The sequence below is a fragment of the Danio rerio genome, chromosome 20 (genome assembly GCF_049306965.1).
Source record: "Danio rerio strain Tuebingen ecotype United States chromosome 20, GRCz12tu, whole genome shotgun sequence".
Taxonomy (NCBI): Eukaryota; Metazoa; Chordata; class Actinopteri; order Cypriniformes; family Danionidae; genus Danio; species Danio rerio.
The window spans coordinates 48,637,501-48,655,448 of record NC_133195.1 but is presented as its reverse complement, the minus strand read 5'-3'; the positions used below and the strand labels follow the sequence as shown (position 1 = coordinate 48,655,448).

The window sequence follows — 17,948 nt, the reverse complement described above, 5'->3', positions numbered from 1 at the left end:
TTGTTTCAATGATTTTTAAAAAAAAATATTATTGTAATTTTATTATTGCCAGAATGTAATTTTATAACAATTCTAAATTAAATTAAATTTAATTTAATTTAATTTAATTTAATTTAATTTAATTTAATTTAATTTAATTTAATTTAATTTAATTTAATTTAACCCTTACGAAAGGCAAGTCTGTGCTGCTTTTATGATCATATTTTTCATGTAATTTTATATAAGTTTTAGACAGACTTATTTTATTATAAGTTTTATTATAAGTATTGTTTAATTTAATTTTTAATTTATTTAAATTAAAATATATATTTTTTTATTTAAATTAATTAAATTAATCTTTTTCATATTAGTTAAATTATTTTTTCTTAATTTTTATTAATTTTAATTTTATTTTAAATTAAATTACATTTTAAATTGTATTTAAATTAATTTTAATTTAATGTAGTTAAATGTTTTGTTTTTATTTTATTTTTTATTATTTTAATCTAATTTATTTTGCTCAGATGAAGGCAAGTTTGTCGAATTTATTAAATTTTATTGTATTTTTTTATTTTTCCCTCATAAAGGCAAATGTTATTGAAACTCTTTGGTCATTTTTGAGCAAGGTGCTAATGTTATTGAAACTCTTTGGACATTTTTTAGCAAGATGCTAACGTTATTGAAACCTTTTGGTCATTTTTGAGCGATATACTAATGTTATTGAAACTCTTTGCTCATTTTTGAGTGATATGCTAACATTATTGAAACTCCAGTCATTTTTTGCTGATGCTAATGTTTTAATCTGATGATATATGTTATATGCTAATCAATGATATATGTTAAGCTAAGCTAAAATTGCTCTTGCCAGATCTGGAAATCAGCTAAATGGATTTAAAAAATGCTAAAACTCAACTGTTTAAATCTGAGGGACTTGTAAAATGAGCCTATTTCCAAAAAAAAGTGTTCCTAAAACAAGCAGTCCTACAGTGGTTATACAGTAGATTGTGTCTGTGTGTTTACTGACGCTGTTGTCTTTGTGTTTGCAGGTGCACCTGACGATACTCCAAAGATCTCATTAGTCTGTGATGAGCATCATCATCCAGCGCAGACCCAAGGTACTGAACATCTCAAAAGATCCCGCTTTATATCTTTACGCCCTCGTGCCTGTCAAAAAGATACATCCGTTCGCTCATTTATTGCAGACTGTGTACAGCTGTGGTGTGGTTTTGCTCCCTTTTGTATTAACAGAGCTTGTCTCGACTATTTGGTGGATTCCCCCCCTTCCCCTCCTTCTATACTGGAATTTGAGCATTCAGGGGAGGGACAATATGCATGATCATGCTTTGTGATATGTAGGCCCACACGGAATCTGCGCGCGCAGAATTCCGCAGATTTTTCGGAGATTTTTCGCAGATTTCTGCAGATTTTTAGCCCATTATTAATTCTGTTTATTTACTTGAGTAAATGTGTAAATCTGAATTTATTCAGTTTTTATTCAGTAATTTTATTACTTTTTATTTCATATATTAAGGTTTTAGTTATGATACTCCGCCGGATACTCCCAAAATAATTCCGCAGAAATCCGCAGATTTTTAGATTCCGTCTGGTCCTGGTGATATGTTATCCAAATCTTGATAGCAGTATGGGGCATATTTATTGTTATTCCTTTATTAAATCATTATTTAATTATTGGTCTGTTAGTTTCATTGTAATTTGCATATTTAGTTTTTTGCATTGAGTTTACTTCCATAGAAAAATGTAAGAGAGCACTTGGAAATTCTCACTTTTCCCTCCAGTTTTTGTTTTATTTTGTAAACTACTGATGTTTAACCTTTAGAATATTTGATGAAATAACCTTTTTTTTTCTTTTTTTTTTTTTTTTTTTTTTTACAATTTGTGAAAAAGTGCTGCAGAAGACAAAACTTTTTTGTTTAAAAATTGTAAGAAATATTATTAGAGCTTTAACTTTTGGGTAGCTGTGTGTGAAATATTTTTATTATGTTTTATTTTATCATATTTTGTACAATTGTATGTTGCACATTTAGTTTTGTAAATATATCTACTCTATTTACAATCACTGTGAAAAATCATATTAAACTAACAAAGTTTAATATTACATTAAACTAACTTAAAACAGCTTGTATAAATTTAAATAAGTTGAAGCAAAACTTACTTGGTGCAATAAATTACGATTAAAGTAAAGACAAGTCATCATTATATTCATCTATTTTTTGTTTTTTTCAGTGTGTTGACTATAAAATAGGCTGGAGTTTAAAACATTTATTGGCATATTCTTTTAAATGAAATGACAAATTATAAATCCACTGCTGTCCTTTTGACCCTTGCATGACCTCCGACAAAGTTCGCATCCAGGAGGTCGATGGATTTGCATGACTTCCCGATTGTCATCATCATCACAATGCAATCAGTGTTTGTCAGTGGCCAAATCAGGATTAGATGCGAGCGACTGTCAGGAAAGCCACACCTCCTCCGTCTCTGAGTCCCGCTCTGATTAAATAGAATTGATTTAATTGGGTTTCCCCACTGCGCGCTCCGGCTAATGGGATGTAGAGGTTTTTGATCACTGGTACGCAGTGACCGACTGTGACCCGGCTCAAGTCAAGCGCAGCGGCTTTTTTCTCTGTTTCAGCTCGATGCTTGGTGTGTTTGAAGATGAAGCTCCGTCCAGCGGTGGTCAAGATTTTGACTTCATCTCTAATTACAGTTTGCATCGGAGAAAACCTTTCTCGGCAGTGTAGATTCAGTAACGGCCTCATCAATTAGTTGTCTTAAAAGTGGAGTTGAGCTAGAAGGGTTCTGCGCTTCACAACGTTCTTTATCATTGACGTCATCGTCTAAAAATTGCAAATAATTAAAAGAATAATACCAAAAAGCAGTGGTCACCACCCTATTTAGCCGAAGATCCCTAACCTCAGCACCTGTGTTTCCGCTCTGTGTTTGGTGTGTTTGAAGATGAAGCTCTGTCCACTGGTGGTCAAGATTTTGACTTTAAGTGTTTTGAAAGTCTTTGGTCATTCGTGAGCATTATTAAACCCCTTCGATCATTTTTGAGTGAGATGCTTACATTTATTGAAACTCTTTGGTTAATTTTGAGTCAGATGCTAATGACATTAAATCTCTTTGGTCATTTTTGTTGCAGATGCTAACGTTATTGAAACTCTTTGGTTAATTTTGAGTCTGATGCTAATGGCATTAAATCTCTTTGGTCATTTTGTGGCAGATGCTAACATTATTGAAACTATAAGTAATTTTGAGTGAGATGCTAAAGTTGTTGAAACGTTTTGGTCATTTTTGAGTATAATTGAAACTCTTTTGTCATTTTTAAATTCGAGATACGAACGTTATTTTTTTTTAGCAATATTCTTTTATTATATAAACAACAATGCAAAATTTGATTCTTACATTTTGTCATTTAGAAGACGCTTGTGTCCAAAGAGACTTACAACTGAAGAGGCATTCAGCGATTCAACTAGAAAGGCAATACACTCAAGAAGTGCTAATTATAAAAAGCAAATGTTAGTGCTTAGAAAATTAAGTGCTTGAGTAAGGATGTGTGTTCTGTTTTTTAGATAGAGAGAGAAGAGTGTTTCTACAGGTGGTTTGTCAAGCCCACTCACCTATGTGAAATACACTTCATAAATGCACAGCATTTTTTTATTTTTACTTTATGATTTAACAAATGTAAAAACATGTTTGGTAGGGTTGCACATTACATCGTTTCAGCATAAAAATTGCAATGTGCGCATCTGCAATGATCACATCGCAAGATGTTGTATGAATTAAAGTTGAGCAAGAGCTACAGCATTGTATTTATCTACTGCATTTATGAAGATTTTATACGATTTATGCAAAAAAAAAAATCTTAGAATTGTTGTCTTGTTTCTAGTCCAAATATCTACATTTCAAAGCGAAAACAATATTACTTTATTCACCCCAATGACAGGTAATTATGCTTGTTTTAAGGCAAAACTCTTGATTTTAACTTATTTCTTCTGAAAATATAAAAGCAAAAACATATTTTTACTTAATCTACTTTTTTTTCTATATTTGGACTAAAAACAAGATAGAAAAGTATGAAAAGCATTTTTGCATTGTGATTATTACATTTCTGTTCTTAAATACTGTTAGACGGCCTAGAAAAGCATCAAATAGAGCTGTTTAAACCATCTTGTGAGACTCTATTCATATCACAATATTTATCTCAGAAAAAAAAGTTGCAATGTCAGTTGTCTAATATCGTGCAGGCCAAGTGTCTGCTGCAAAACTGGTGTTAAGTGTCGATTAAAGTGTCAAAGAGATGAAAGGGAGAGTGTGTTTTCTACAGGTGGTTTGTCAATCCTACTCACTTGTGTGAGGCACACTCAGAATCCTTGTGTGTACTAAGGAAGAAAGAAAATCACACAGGGGAATGTGTTTGACGGGGAATGAATAAAAACCTTTAATTCTGAGTTGAACTTCTCTTTTAAACCACTGATGCGTGGTGACAGGACATTTGATGCATATTCAGATAAACTCCAATAATCCTAATTGAGCAAAGATTTAACAGAGATAGGATTGTGAAATGTTAAAGATAATGTCACAGTTGTGACAACTGAAATTACCTCAACATTGCAATCTTGTTAAGCTGATTATAATCTTTTCATTCTGAAAGCTTTAACTTAGGATTCAAATACAGTTTTCATTCTTGAATATGAATTATATAAACGATTTCAATGAGAAGGGGCGTCACGGTAGCGCATTGGGTAGCACAATCGCCTCACAGCAAGAAGGTCGCTGGTTTGAGCCTCAGCTGGGTCAGTTGGCATTTTAGTATGGAGTTTGCATGTTCTCCCCGTGTTGGTGTGGGTTTTCATTTGGTGCTCTGGTTTCCCCCAGAGTTCAAACACATGCGCTATAGATGAATTGAATGGGCTAAATTGGTCGTAATGTATGAGTGTGAATGCAGGAGTGTATAAGTGGTTTTCAATGTTGGGTTGCAGCTGGAAGGGCATCCGCTGCGTAAAACATGCTAGATGGGTTGGCAGTTCATTCCGCTGTGGTGACCCCTAATTAATAGAGGAAATAAGCCAAAAATAAAATGCATGAATGAATTTCAATGAGAAAGTAGCAGTTCAGCCTATTTGTGTGTTCAGGACAGTTCACAAAGTAAAATAAATCTCTTAAATATATATATAAATAAATCTAAATATGTACAGTTGGTCGTTTTGAGCGGGACGCTAACAACATTGAAACTCTTTGGTCATTTTTGAGCGAGATGCTAACATTATTGAAACTTTTTTGGTCATCATTGAGCTAGATGCTAATGTTATTGAAATTTTGGTCATTTTTGTTGCAGATGTTAGCGTCATTGAAACTCTTCGGTTAATTTTAAGTCAGATGCTAATGGCATTGAATCTCTTTGATAATTTTGTGGCAGATGCTAACATTTATTGAAACTCAGTAGCAATATTTATTGAAATTGTAACAATATTTTTTTAAATAAATATTGCTCAAGGAGAGTTATTAGCTCTCCTTGTGCAATATTTATTCTTTCAAATATTTCTGAAGTGATTAATTTTCACAATATTTCCAATATAAGAATAAAAGCCGTTGTTACTTTAAGTCATTTTAAGGTCAATATTATTAGCCCCCTTAACCAAAATATATTTTTAAAATTTGTCTACAGAACAAACCACTGTTTGTTACAAACACTTTCCTAATTACCCTATCCTGCCTAGTTAACCTAATGAACCTAGTTAAGCCTTTAAATGTCACTTTAAGCTGAATACTAGTATCTTGAAAAATATTTTGTAAAATATTATGTGCTATCATCATGGCAAAGATCAAAGAAATCAGTTATGTTATAACATGTTATAATTTTTGTCTTGGGGAGTGGGGTTGCACATTTAACTGAAGAAATTGGTTATGCAAAAACGAATTTTTTTTTTTTACAAAGAATAGACAGCAAGAATAAGTAAAGAAATAAATTATTTAGTTACAAAAAGTGAGGGTGAATCAGTGGGTGAGGTATTAACAATATATACAAGGTTAAAGACAATAAACAACGAAATGTTAGAAAGACTGGCTATGGGTGGCGCTAAATAAAAGAACCAAACAAACAGTTTTACTAATATTCACAACAAATCCCCTCTAATAAACAAAAAATATAAAAGAGAAATCTTCAACATCAATGACGTCCTATCTAATCTACACTGACTAACAATTAAACCAAAAATACACAGGTTGGCACCCACCCTCTTACCTGGTGTATCTAAACAAATGTTAATCTACGTGCTATGTATGTCACGTGGCGTACTTACAGTACCTTCCAGTCTTTCTAAACTAAAGAGGAAAAATGAGTATAGGGAAGATATAGTGACACAAAGGTAAAAACTGACAGTAACAAACTTGCACAACAATAACAGAGTGTAAATCGAAGACGAACAATACTGATAAATGGGGATTACAAACTATCAAGCACAAACAAAGCGAACTGAACAAACAAGCTAAAATACAATGATCAATCGAGCAAAGCAGAGTCAGAGAGTCTGCTCCTGAACCAACAGACTGAAGACCTTTTAGGGAGCTTTCACATCTGTAGTTCGCTTCATTTGGTCCGGACCAAGGGCAATAAATGATACTTTGTAACATCTTCTGCCGTCTTTGGGTCGTTTTCACACTACACTGCTGGCTTTGGTCCGAACCAGTTGAAACGAACCAAAATGCAGTCATCTGACAAAATCCACATCTCTTATTGGCCAGATGTTGCTGAACATATTTCCTAAACTGCTTATTGATTGGTCAGAATTCACGTGCGGGAAAATGCCAATGAACTCCCGCAGGTAAACAAAACTGGCAGACACAAAATGTCACTTTTACTATGAAGGGACGACTGCGCTGATTGTATCCCTGCTTTAGACAAACTATACATTTCGAGAAAGAAGCGCAGCCGCAGCTGGAGAACAGTGTTTTAATGCATCCCTCGTCACTTCAGGAGGAGGCGTGAATTAATTTAGCTAAACTGCGACATGGTCATCTTGCGGAAATATTACCAACGATCCATCAGGTAATGTTTTCCTCTCTCTCTCTCTGTTGGTGAAGCGCTGTCAACAAATATTTTTCCTCCATATCTCATAATGCACAGCGCATCGGCCTACGGCAGCTGGATTAGTCCAAAAGTCGCAGTACTTTTTGCAGGTGGACCTGTTTTGCAGCAACTACAAGTAAAACAGCCAATCAGAGACGGGAGTAGGCGGAGCAAGTACAGATGTGGACTGGATGACAGACAGAAACACATGATGAGACGCAAAAATAAGCAATAAAATAACCAAATAAGTGCTGGCATGTAACAGTCGTTAGAAATTAAAACTATTATGTGTTAGCAAAAGGTCTTCTCACGTTGACTATTTTATCCTGCAGATTGAAACATCTTTATTCATTGAACAGTTTTTGGTTGTTTTGTTAAATCAGGTCATGGAAATGAGGCTGGATCCTTGATTGCTGCATGTTTGAAGATGAAATGAAATCAAGTATCATTGCTTTTAACAGGTCATTTTACTCTCTGGCCCCCCGTTACTCTTCATTTTCTTTAAAAGCTCCCTGGGCCGTGTAAATTGAAGCATTCCAGCGTTAACTAAAATATTAAAGCAACTCTGAGAAAATTGCACAGCCAAAAAAACTGTCCGAGCTCTTCAGAGTGCTGTAATTTTTTAGTAAATGCGACTGCTTGTTGTGTTTAGAGATCTCATATCAGAAATGCTTTGTTAATTTGAGGCTCGTTGAAGTCATGGCAAATTTCAGTTCGACTTGTTGCTTCCGTTATGTGCAAAATGAAGTTCCCTGCTGAAAGGATGCATGAAAATGTTTTGGTCATAATCAAGAAATTGCTTGTCCCTCATCGTTTTTTAAGATGCTGCATAAAGAGATGAGAGAGAAACAGAGGAGAGCAAAAGGAGACACTTTTGGGTGCGTTTACATAGAAATACACATAATATTATGTAAAAGACTTGACCTCTTTTATCGTAAATGCAGCTAATTGTGTCTTAAATTAGCAAAAAAAAAAAAAAAAAAGATAAGAAAGCAATTGAATGCTTGTTATTATAGCATTATAGATCCGTGCATTGATTCTTAAAGTGACCCCTCTGTTCTTATTGGTAATAAAACCAATAAATCAATTTATTACTGATTCTTCACTAAATCATTATTGTACCTTTAACAGAATAGATGTTTAATGAAATTATACCGTGAGGAAATTATATTTAGTGACTTGATAAAGGGTATATATATTAGGCTATTCATTTTAATAGGCTAAATAGTTTTTCTCTCGTATGCTATTCATTATATTATCGTAATTTTCTTTTAGGGGTCTGCAGAGGTGTTGCTAATCATAAAACTTTATAGAGGAACAGCCAACCACCAATTACTCTTACATGGGTAAATATACTAGATAATGCACTAAATAATAATAAAAATAATATTCACATTATTATTATTATTATTATTATTATTATTATTATTATTATTATTATTAACAACAACAAAAACAACAACAACAACAATAATACTACTACTAATAATAATATTAGTAATAATATTGTTAATAATAATAATAATAATGTTAATAATAATAATAATAATAATAATAATATTGTTAGTAATAATATTGTTAATGTTAATAATAATAATGTTAATAATAATAATGTTAATAATAATAATAATAATATAAATAATATTGTTAGTAATAATATTGTTAATAATAATAATAATAATAACAACAATAATAATAATAATAATAAAAGTTTTTTAAAATAATATTGTTAATAATAATAATATTAATAATTATACTATTATTAATAATAATAATGTTAATAATAATAATAATAATAATAATGTTAATAATAATAATATTGTTAATAATAATATTGTTAATAATAATAATAATATTAATAAAAATAATAACATCAATAATAAAATCTATAATGCCAGTTTTGCAATGCAAGCATGAGCATTTTTCAGCGTTCAATGCATGTTAACAAATGTTGCGCATTAACACTTGGTAAGACATATGTGAAGTCATTTGTAACTCAAAGCTTTAACTGAGCACTGTAAAAATATTTGTTAATTTACAGTTTAAGTACAAATGGTGGCACCCAACTGAGCCAGTTTTTTTTTTTTTTTTTTTTTCCTTCACTTTGTCAATTGGTGAAGTTTTGTTCCTCACCACTGTCGCCACTGGCTTGCTTGGTTTGGGACTTGTGGAGCTGCACATCGATGGATTTGCTCTTCAGAGTTTGGACTTTCAGCGGTAAAAAATTAAGCACACTGAACTGAACTAAACTGTACTTAAACTCTGAAATCTGGACTGACACCGTTTCAATTTACTCAAACTTCTATTTCAAGCTGCTTTGACACAATTTACATTGTAAAAGCGCTGCAGAAATAAAGATGAACTGAACTGAAGAGTTTGTCATATTTTGTGATTCGCAAGTGTTTTCCATTTAATTATAGTTGTGAATTGCATTGTGGGATGTTGATCTCTGCTCTGTCAAATTTTGATGTTAAAAATTCAACTCTACAGTTGAACAAAGTGACTTTTATTGACATTTTAGCAGTTTAAAAAAATATAATAATTAGGAAATAGAGACATAAGTCTATTAAATAACAGAGGAAGTACTGGCAGCTTATTACAAGGCTTTTGTACCTTAATCTACAACACAACCCAGACAATATATCACTTTAAACTATTAAAACTGTGAATAAAAGTCACTTTTCTGAGTTTTTAAAGTTTCAAAGTTGTTAGAAGAAATATCAGAGTCCCGTAATGCAATTCAAAAGCATAATAAAACACATCACATTTACAGATATTGTAGGATTTTTACTCCTGCATGTGTGCTAGTAAATGAGGTCTAGTAATGCACTTGAGGTGTGTATCCCTTATTTTCATATCCCAATTCTGACAAGTATGCCAATCTCCATCTAACAGACCCAGTGACCATCGTATTCCTCAGCAAACTAGCTAGAACAAATCCAGCCTTTTGTGGAACTGAATCTGCCTGCATTTTATACTGATTGATTATTGCACATTTCTTTGCATTGTAAAGCTCTCTTGACACCGTTTGCATTGTATAATGCACAACAGAAATAAAAATGACTCGTCTGACTTGACATGACACTTTTTGCATTAATCTGCATTGGTAAAAACATCAGCGTTTCGACAACCCTGCTCTCTCCTGTGATTAAGACGTCTCCAGCACGCTCTGGTTATGCGTGTGTTGTATTTGCATCTCCCCCTGGGGATTCGCGCACAGCAGGGGTCCTAACATGTCATCTCACGCAAGCCATTGAGCCTAATGCGTGAGACGGAGCTCCTCGCGCGGGCCATCGCTCAGGAATGCTCGCTGCACTGTTTAAGGCCCATTAGGGACTGTGCTTTAGCATAAACACCATCCGAAAGAATAGGAAACTACAGCGAATTCCAGGCAAGCGTCCAAGTGCCAAGCTCTTTACGGGGCAGTGTTGCATCGGTGTGCAGATGGTGACACGGTGTCGTGTGTTGGTGGGATTCAGTGCGTGGAATTTAAAAATGACCATAGCAGAAATTAAGATGCAATATGAATGCATTTAAATAATTCTTCTTTTTTTAAGTTGGAGTGAGTGTGGGTGGGTCTGGTTTATTTTCATAATTTTTTTATGCTTAAGAGCAATTTTTTCATTACTCAGCTTCTTTTTTTGGAGTGCAGCTAAGGTCAAATTAATTTAGCCAGTGAAATCACAGCCCAGTTTTGAAAAAGTTAACAATTTATAATTTTGCTTGTCTGTCATTTTGCGCTATGACCGAGTATTTCTATTTTAAACGGTGATTCCTTGTTTTTTTTTTCCTCGTTTGTCAGTTTGCGCATTGATCATATGGAATGTTGTTGTAAAATCTTTTGCAAACTCCCTGTATATTCATTCATTTTCTTTTCGGTTCAGTCCCTTTATTAATCAGTGGTTGCCACAGCAGAATGAACTGCCAACTTATCCTGAGTTAAAAGGCTAAAAATTCCCGTAGTTAAAGAATGGCCCATAAATGGAAAACACTTGTCAATCACATTTTTATTATTATTATATTTTTAGAATGTGGCAAAATAAACATTGCAAAAGCCCTGAAAAAATCTTGGTATCACTTTATTTTAATGGTCCCTTTAACGCATATTGTTGAATTTAAGTTACATTGCATCTACATTCTAACTAATTCTCAATAGATTATTGAGTGCAAATTAGTCAATTAAATATCTGTTGAAGGTGCTGAATCAGCAGATATTAACCAGTTAATTACCGGGTCTGTGACGTCATCGAATTTCTCTTTAGGATTTAAAGGGCTAGCATTGCACCAGACCTCCTTAGGTGGTTTCATTTGAAAGTGTAGAATCTATATTTTATGCACATATGCATCACTTTAGTTTTTATTTTACTGTACAAAAGTTATTTACACTTAAATACACAGTATTTTGGATACCCGAGCTAGGTATCTTACATTGATTTATTTTCATATTTTTCATATGACACATGCATAGTTCAAATGAAAGCTCTTGCCGGTGCTCATACAGTTCTAGCATTCTTTTTACTGAATTATATTCACATATCGAACAGTTGCCGACTGAATCGCGGTGTTTCCATGGCGCAGAAGTAAAAACAATACATTTATGATCACTAAGCAGCCCCAGACAGCACAGACAGCTGTCATCTCTTACCTTATGCTGTGTGCTTCAGGGCCATTCTCCTCTGTTTTTGCGGTGATGTGCATAAGTAATCTTTTTACATGCCTGATGTGGTCCAAACACTGAATTATGTTTGATCAAACAAAAGAATAGTGAAATATGTAAACAATGATCGGTCTCTGTGGCTTGTACAGCACCTCTCATTAGTTGGAATACAATAACTTTTGCATAGATTATGGTGGAGACATTTGTCTTTTTTCCTATGATAACAGACATGTGCAGGAACCACCAAAATTAATTACAGCACGCTAGACCACACAGAGCCTTAAAGGTACACTTTCAAATTTCAGTTTATAAAAAAAAATACAAAAAGTGCCTCTTTTTTTAGGTGTTTATTGTAACACAGACAACGTATACAGTTATTTTAAACACTTTTAATAGTGTTTTATGGAAATTCAAAGGGTTTTCTTTAAAATAAAATCTAAATGTTTTGCATTTCCACCTCTGCATGTGGATTTGGAAAGCTTTTAAATTTGGGTAGGCAAAATCCAGGCAGAAATCCCAAAATAACAGCAGAGTTTGACTGGTTAAGCAGACTGTCAAATGAGAAATAATTGACATTTAGTTTCAATGCAACTTTTAGTCAACAAAATGTGCAATGGCGACCTTCAAAATGAAGTGTCACCTAAATTTTGACTTCACACAGACTTTATTAAAGTACAGTAAGTACAGTGCACTTTGAGCTGATGTTGTTTTTATTAGCACATGCGCTACAGCTCTGCACAAACACACTGAAGGGTAAGGACGGCGCTGATGGATGGCTTGACTCGGAGGTGCTCCGAGGAGAAACATTCCCGTTTCCTCTCCAAATGTCAGCAGCTTTAGAGACTGTCACCTGCACTGTCATTGATCGGCTAAGGCGGCCAATTCATCTCCTGTTTTATGGATGACCGAGCGAAAGATCGCGGCCTCTGTGCAACACAGTATCCCCTGGATCTGTGCCTTCGCACCGCTAACCTGAGCCGGAGCCGCGGGGAAAGGGTTACAGCGAGACGCTTGTTTTCGAGGGTGTTTAGGAGTGGATTTTCTCTGTTTGCATGCTCTCGCTTGTTCATTAATTCAGCCAGCATGTAATCTTATTAACTGAAGTGGCTCACAGCGAGGCGTTTCAGCCCGGCTGTGACATATCGTGACATTTTGAACCAGACGCGGACCGCCGTTTGGCATTTTCACATTTCCATAATAGCATAATCGGGCTCTTCAGATCAGCTGAATGAATTCAGTCTTGAATGCAGAGCTCGAAAACTTTCTCCAGGCATCAAATGAGCGATCTAACCTGTCATAACAGCCTAAATAAGAGGCAAACCTTTGGTCCATCTTCGCCTCCAGAGAAGCATATTTTTTTCTGGATGCCCATTGACAGGTAACATCTCCGAAGGCCCTGGTGCCCTCTTACTCTGCCAGTCAATCTGTCTGGTGTTTGCGCTCGCCTTTCGTCCCGTCACTCAAACGCCTGCTATATTTAACCTGTCAGAATACAGTCTAATATTTGGAATTTGTGCTTAAGTTCAACACGCTGCCACTCAAGTCTGTCAGCTGTTGACTTTACTTGGGATTAAAGTGGTTTGCTGGTTTTATCGCAGCGTGTGGTGGTTAAGCTGTTTTTTCCATGTCCCGCGTTCGACTTTGCAAGCCACTTGAGAGCTAATCGGGCAACCGAATGCATATGCATTTCAATTAAATGCTGTTTGCTGTTGTTCTTTGAAGGCAAAGACAATGTCAGTGTTCATTTTGAAGGCCTATAGCAACACATGCGGATCCTGCATGAATCTAGGTGTTGATAATGTTGGTCGGGAAAGTCTCAAGGCCAAAGGGCCGTGAAACCTCAGCAGGGTGTCTTTACACCTCTAGTTTAAAAATAGTCAGGACAAGTGGGTAAGTCCAGCTTTGATTAGGTGGGCGTGGCAAGTGGCAAAAGAGGGAAGGGTTTGCATAAAAAGGGGAGTTTCAGTACATGCACCCGCTGATTTTCAGAGCGGCAACACAGACACAGACACAGGCACAGACGTAGGGGAGGCAGACAGTTAAGCCTGGTTTATACTTTTGCGTCAAGTGACCGGCGTAACCCACGCCGCAAACAACGCGCGTAGCTGTGCATTTATACTTCTGCGCGCTGTCTCTGTTGTTCTGCATTAACACTTCCGAAACGCTAGTGGGCAGTGAGGTGTAAATGTTCCTCTGTGTCGAGTATCTTTGCTACTGTTTTGCTTTTCCTGAACACTTCCTGGATGTACAAGTGGCCCAAACTCGCTCATTTTGAGGCAGGAACCGGCGGACGTGCAACAACTTTAACTATGAGATAAACACAAAACAAAACTTTCCATCCGGAGCTCCTTCACGGGCACTCCACACTTGTAAACAATCGCTCCATTGGGCTAGCGCTGCTCGCGCGCCTCTCGGTCCCGCCCAGCCTTGTCAGCGCTACCAAGCCGACCAATCACAGAGCTTGCGCTGCACGTTGTTGCGACGTGTAGTTACATTTTTTGAGAGGTGCACGTCAGTGACGCCGACGGCCACGGCGAAGGGCTATGCGTCCACGTCGTAGCATACGCCAGCGTTTGACGCAGAAGTATAAATCAGCCTTTACTTCATTTCCATGGACGTCAGTTGTCAAATTATTTGCCTTAATCTGAATACAACAATAATATGAAGGTGTTTACATGAGCTGCTTTTTGAACTTTCCTTTCATGATCCCGTTTTCATTATCACTCTATCTACATTTCCTCCAGAGTTTAATGTAATTTTGGGTGTTTCATTCTTATTTGGCGAATTTAACTGCAGTTTGGCACTTTCATTTTCATTCAGGGCATTTCATGCATGCCCCCCGTGACAAACAAATTATTGGATGTGAGGAACTGCTGGAAAAGTGTTGTTTTAATGGGATTTTTTATACCGCACGCTAGAGCTGCACAATTTATCGAAAAACTATTTCGATCTCGATTTGACGATCTTAATCCAGCATTCTGCCAATCATATTTTCAAGTTCAGGAGAGAAGCAAAGGCGGCCCCATTGTAAAGGCGGTCTTTACATTGTTTTACATACGTTGTTCAGCAACGTGGACACCAATGTTGTTGAAATGGTGTTGAAAGAGTCACATACGGTATTCATAAGGTATAATTCACTCAAAAATGTCATTTCTGTCATAATGTAGTGATGTATTCATGGCCGCGAAATCACACTTGACGTGAGCTGACCGCAAGCTATTACTACAGAAAGGGCGGGTGCGCGCCTGTGAAAGAAGTATACTTTTGTGAACAGAACCTGCATAGGCTGTGAATAACAGGTAATAGAGTTGTAAATAATATTCAGTTTGTTGCGTAGAATGATCATTTGGGAGCTGCGCGGGAAGTATGAACCGCACTTAACAGTGAAACTGAACCCGAAAGCATATCATATTATAGAGTATAATTTAATATAATATATAGTTATATGATTACGACAAGCATTTGATGTTTTTTTTTGTTTGTTTTTAATGTTGACCATGAGAATAAATGTTTAACAGTGTCAGTATAACTACTCCAGCCTATTATGTTGAATATAATGTAAGAGGGAATTTAATAATGACAAAATGTCAGATTTTTCCAGTAGAAAAAAAAAGGTCTAATAATATTGTCCATGACAAATTACATGCATGTCTCAAACATAATAATTCAACATCAGAATTATGAATAGTTGTATTCTGATGTCATCACTTCACTGTGCATTAATGACCAAGACTAATGTAATGTCTGTTCAAGTCCACCATTCCAAGTCTATACCATATTTAGCATTGTAACCAACAGTAGACGTACAAATATTATTGTGATAGTTTTTCACAGTACGTTTGAGAAATAATAATAATAATAGCCGACTTATACATTGCAAAAAATGCTTTTCTTACTTAGATTTTTTGTCTTGTTTCTAGTCCAAACATCTAAAAATTCTTAAATTAAGAAGAATTTTCTAGACAAGAAAATCATATGTCTTGTTTTCTGAAATAATATGCCAATATTAAGTGAGTTTTTCCTTAAAACAAGTTAAAAAATCTGCCAATGGGGTAAGCAAAATAATCTTACGTCAAAAGAAAAAACAACATTAATTTGCTTACCCCATTGGCAGATTATTTTGCTTGTTTTAAGGAAAAACTGACTTAATATTGGGATATTATTTCTCAAAACAAGGCAATACGTTTTGCTTGTCTAAAAAATGCTTCTTGATAAAAGAAATTTTAGATGTTTAAACTAGAAACAAGACAAAACATCTAAGCAAGAAAAGCATTTTTTGCAGTGTATTAACCTTTATTTTACTTCTATAGAATCGTGAGAAAATCGGGATCTTTATTTTAAGCAAAAAAATCGTGATTCTGATTTTACCCAGAATCGTGCAGCTCTACCAGATGCCGAATGAGATAAATAATAAAAAAAAAAACTTCTGCATTTCTTTGGTAGATGCAGAGACTCAGTAGGTGCAGAGAATACCGTCAAACAGCTGTGTGTGTATAGACTATCCTCTCACAAACTGCAGCAAAAATTATGCGTGGAGAAAATCCTACACAATGGTAATAGTTTGGTAAAGGTGTTTACATTCGGAGAGCAGCTTGTCAACAATTACTAATGTTTCTAAAACATTTACATAGTAATTCACTCATTCATTCATTGATTTTCCTTTGCCTTAGTACCTTTATTCATCAGTGGTCTCCACAGTGGAATGAACCGCCAACTTGGCCAGCATATGTTTTACACAGCGGACGCCCTTCCAGTTGCAACCAAGTACTGAGAAACATTGAGACACTCATTCACACACATACACTACGGACAATTGTGTTTATTCAGTTCACCTATAGGTCATGTCTTTGGACTTTGGGGGAAAACAAAGCACCCGTAGGAAACCCATGCGAACGTGGGGAGAACATACAAACTCCACACAGAAATGCCAACTGGCCTAGCTGACCACTGAGCCACGCTTTATAATAATTATACTTCATTATTTTTGTGTCTTTTATTTTAGGTAAAATTTGAGAGCACAGATTTCCTGTTCTTCGTCTGCTTTGGAGCTGCTGTCGTAATTATTACAGGTCGTTTTCACAGCTGCAGAAAAGGGGAAATTGAAACGAATGCCCTTTTCTACAAAATATATAATTATGTGTATGAAGATTAATCTCAGTGGTATTCCAACAAGTGAGATTTAGTTAGTTTTATTTATATGCAAAGCAGAAATTAAAATGTCATGTGTATGATTGCTGGTCGGCCCGCCAAAATGCACTTTCATTAATTCATTAAAAAAAGAAAACACTAAATCCCTGTATTATTGTGCAGTCTATTGCGAAACGCAGTCTACCATACAAGGCACACTGTTTAATAATTTTGGGACTCTTCATTTTTCATTATATAACAGAAAACATGCTGTTTATCATGGATGGTATGGGTTGTATTACCTGTCCTGTAGCGTGACCGAAGGCTTGGGTGTGAAAAATCGTCCGAATGAGGCAAAAAAAGCTCCTCCAAAACACAGTGAAAAGATGGGTCTGTAATGGGCCTGAGGAAAGCAGATCCCGATGAGACTGAAATTCCGGTAACTCTTGTAAATCACCACTTGTGTGCTTTTACAGTGCAGAAAAAATGCCTTTCTTGTAACAGGCTCGAAACTCGCAAATTTAAAACAGGCCAAAAGTATCTGCTAATGAGGTGGCTTGAACTCTAAAACATATGTAGAATTCTGTAAACCATCTATATGTATTTATATAAGCAGCATGTATTTATTAAGCATTTTTTGTAAAAACTGCATTAAAGGAGAATATTTTATATAAGATATAATCATATAAATTACTGCTGGTATGATAAAAGTAGATACAAATGCTTAAATGTGCTGTATTTAGGTTTTTGACTCATTAAACACATTAAAAAACTACATTATATCTGTAGATATTTGAGAAACATGTGAACAAACATGCTTGTTTATCTGAAAAAACGATGCTAAGATCAGTTGTTCTCCTTTTTACAATGTACATTGCACATCAGAATGTCTCTTTGTTTTGACTTCTATAACCAGCCCACTGCCAATTTACCCAATTGTATTTCAGCACTCCTTTTGAGTCTGTGTATAAGATAACAATATAATTTACGGACTATATTGTCAACCATACTAGATTTTTTTTATTTGGTGTATACTTCTACATGTAAATAAGTGGGCGTGGCTAACTTACCTGAGACTGAGGGAAGCGCTGACTGAGG

General features: G+C 35.2%; 1 protein-coding gene across 2 annotated transcripts in view; it reads left to right on the top strand.

Annotated features, from left to right (window-relative positions):
• Positions 1-17,948, top strand: part of klhl29 (kelch like family member 29) — a 608,122-nt gene that overhangs the window by 52,392 nt on the left and 537,782 nt on the right. For both annotated transcript variants that reach the window (XM_073933675.1, XM_003200753.7), the window contains exon 2: positions 1,026-1,094. The gene's annotated coding sequence lies outside the window, so the exon portion shown is untranslated. The remainder of the gene's footprint in view (positions 1-1,025; positions 1,095-17,948) is intronic.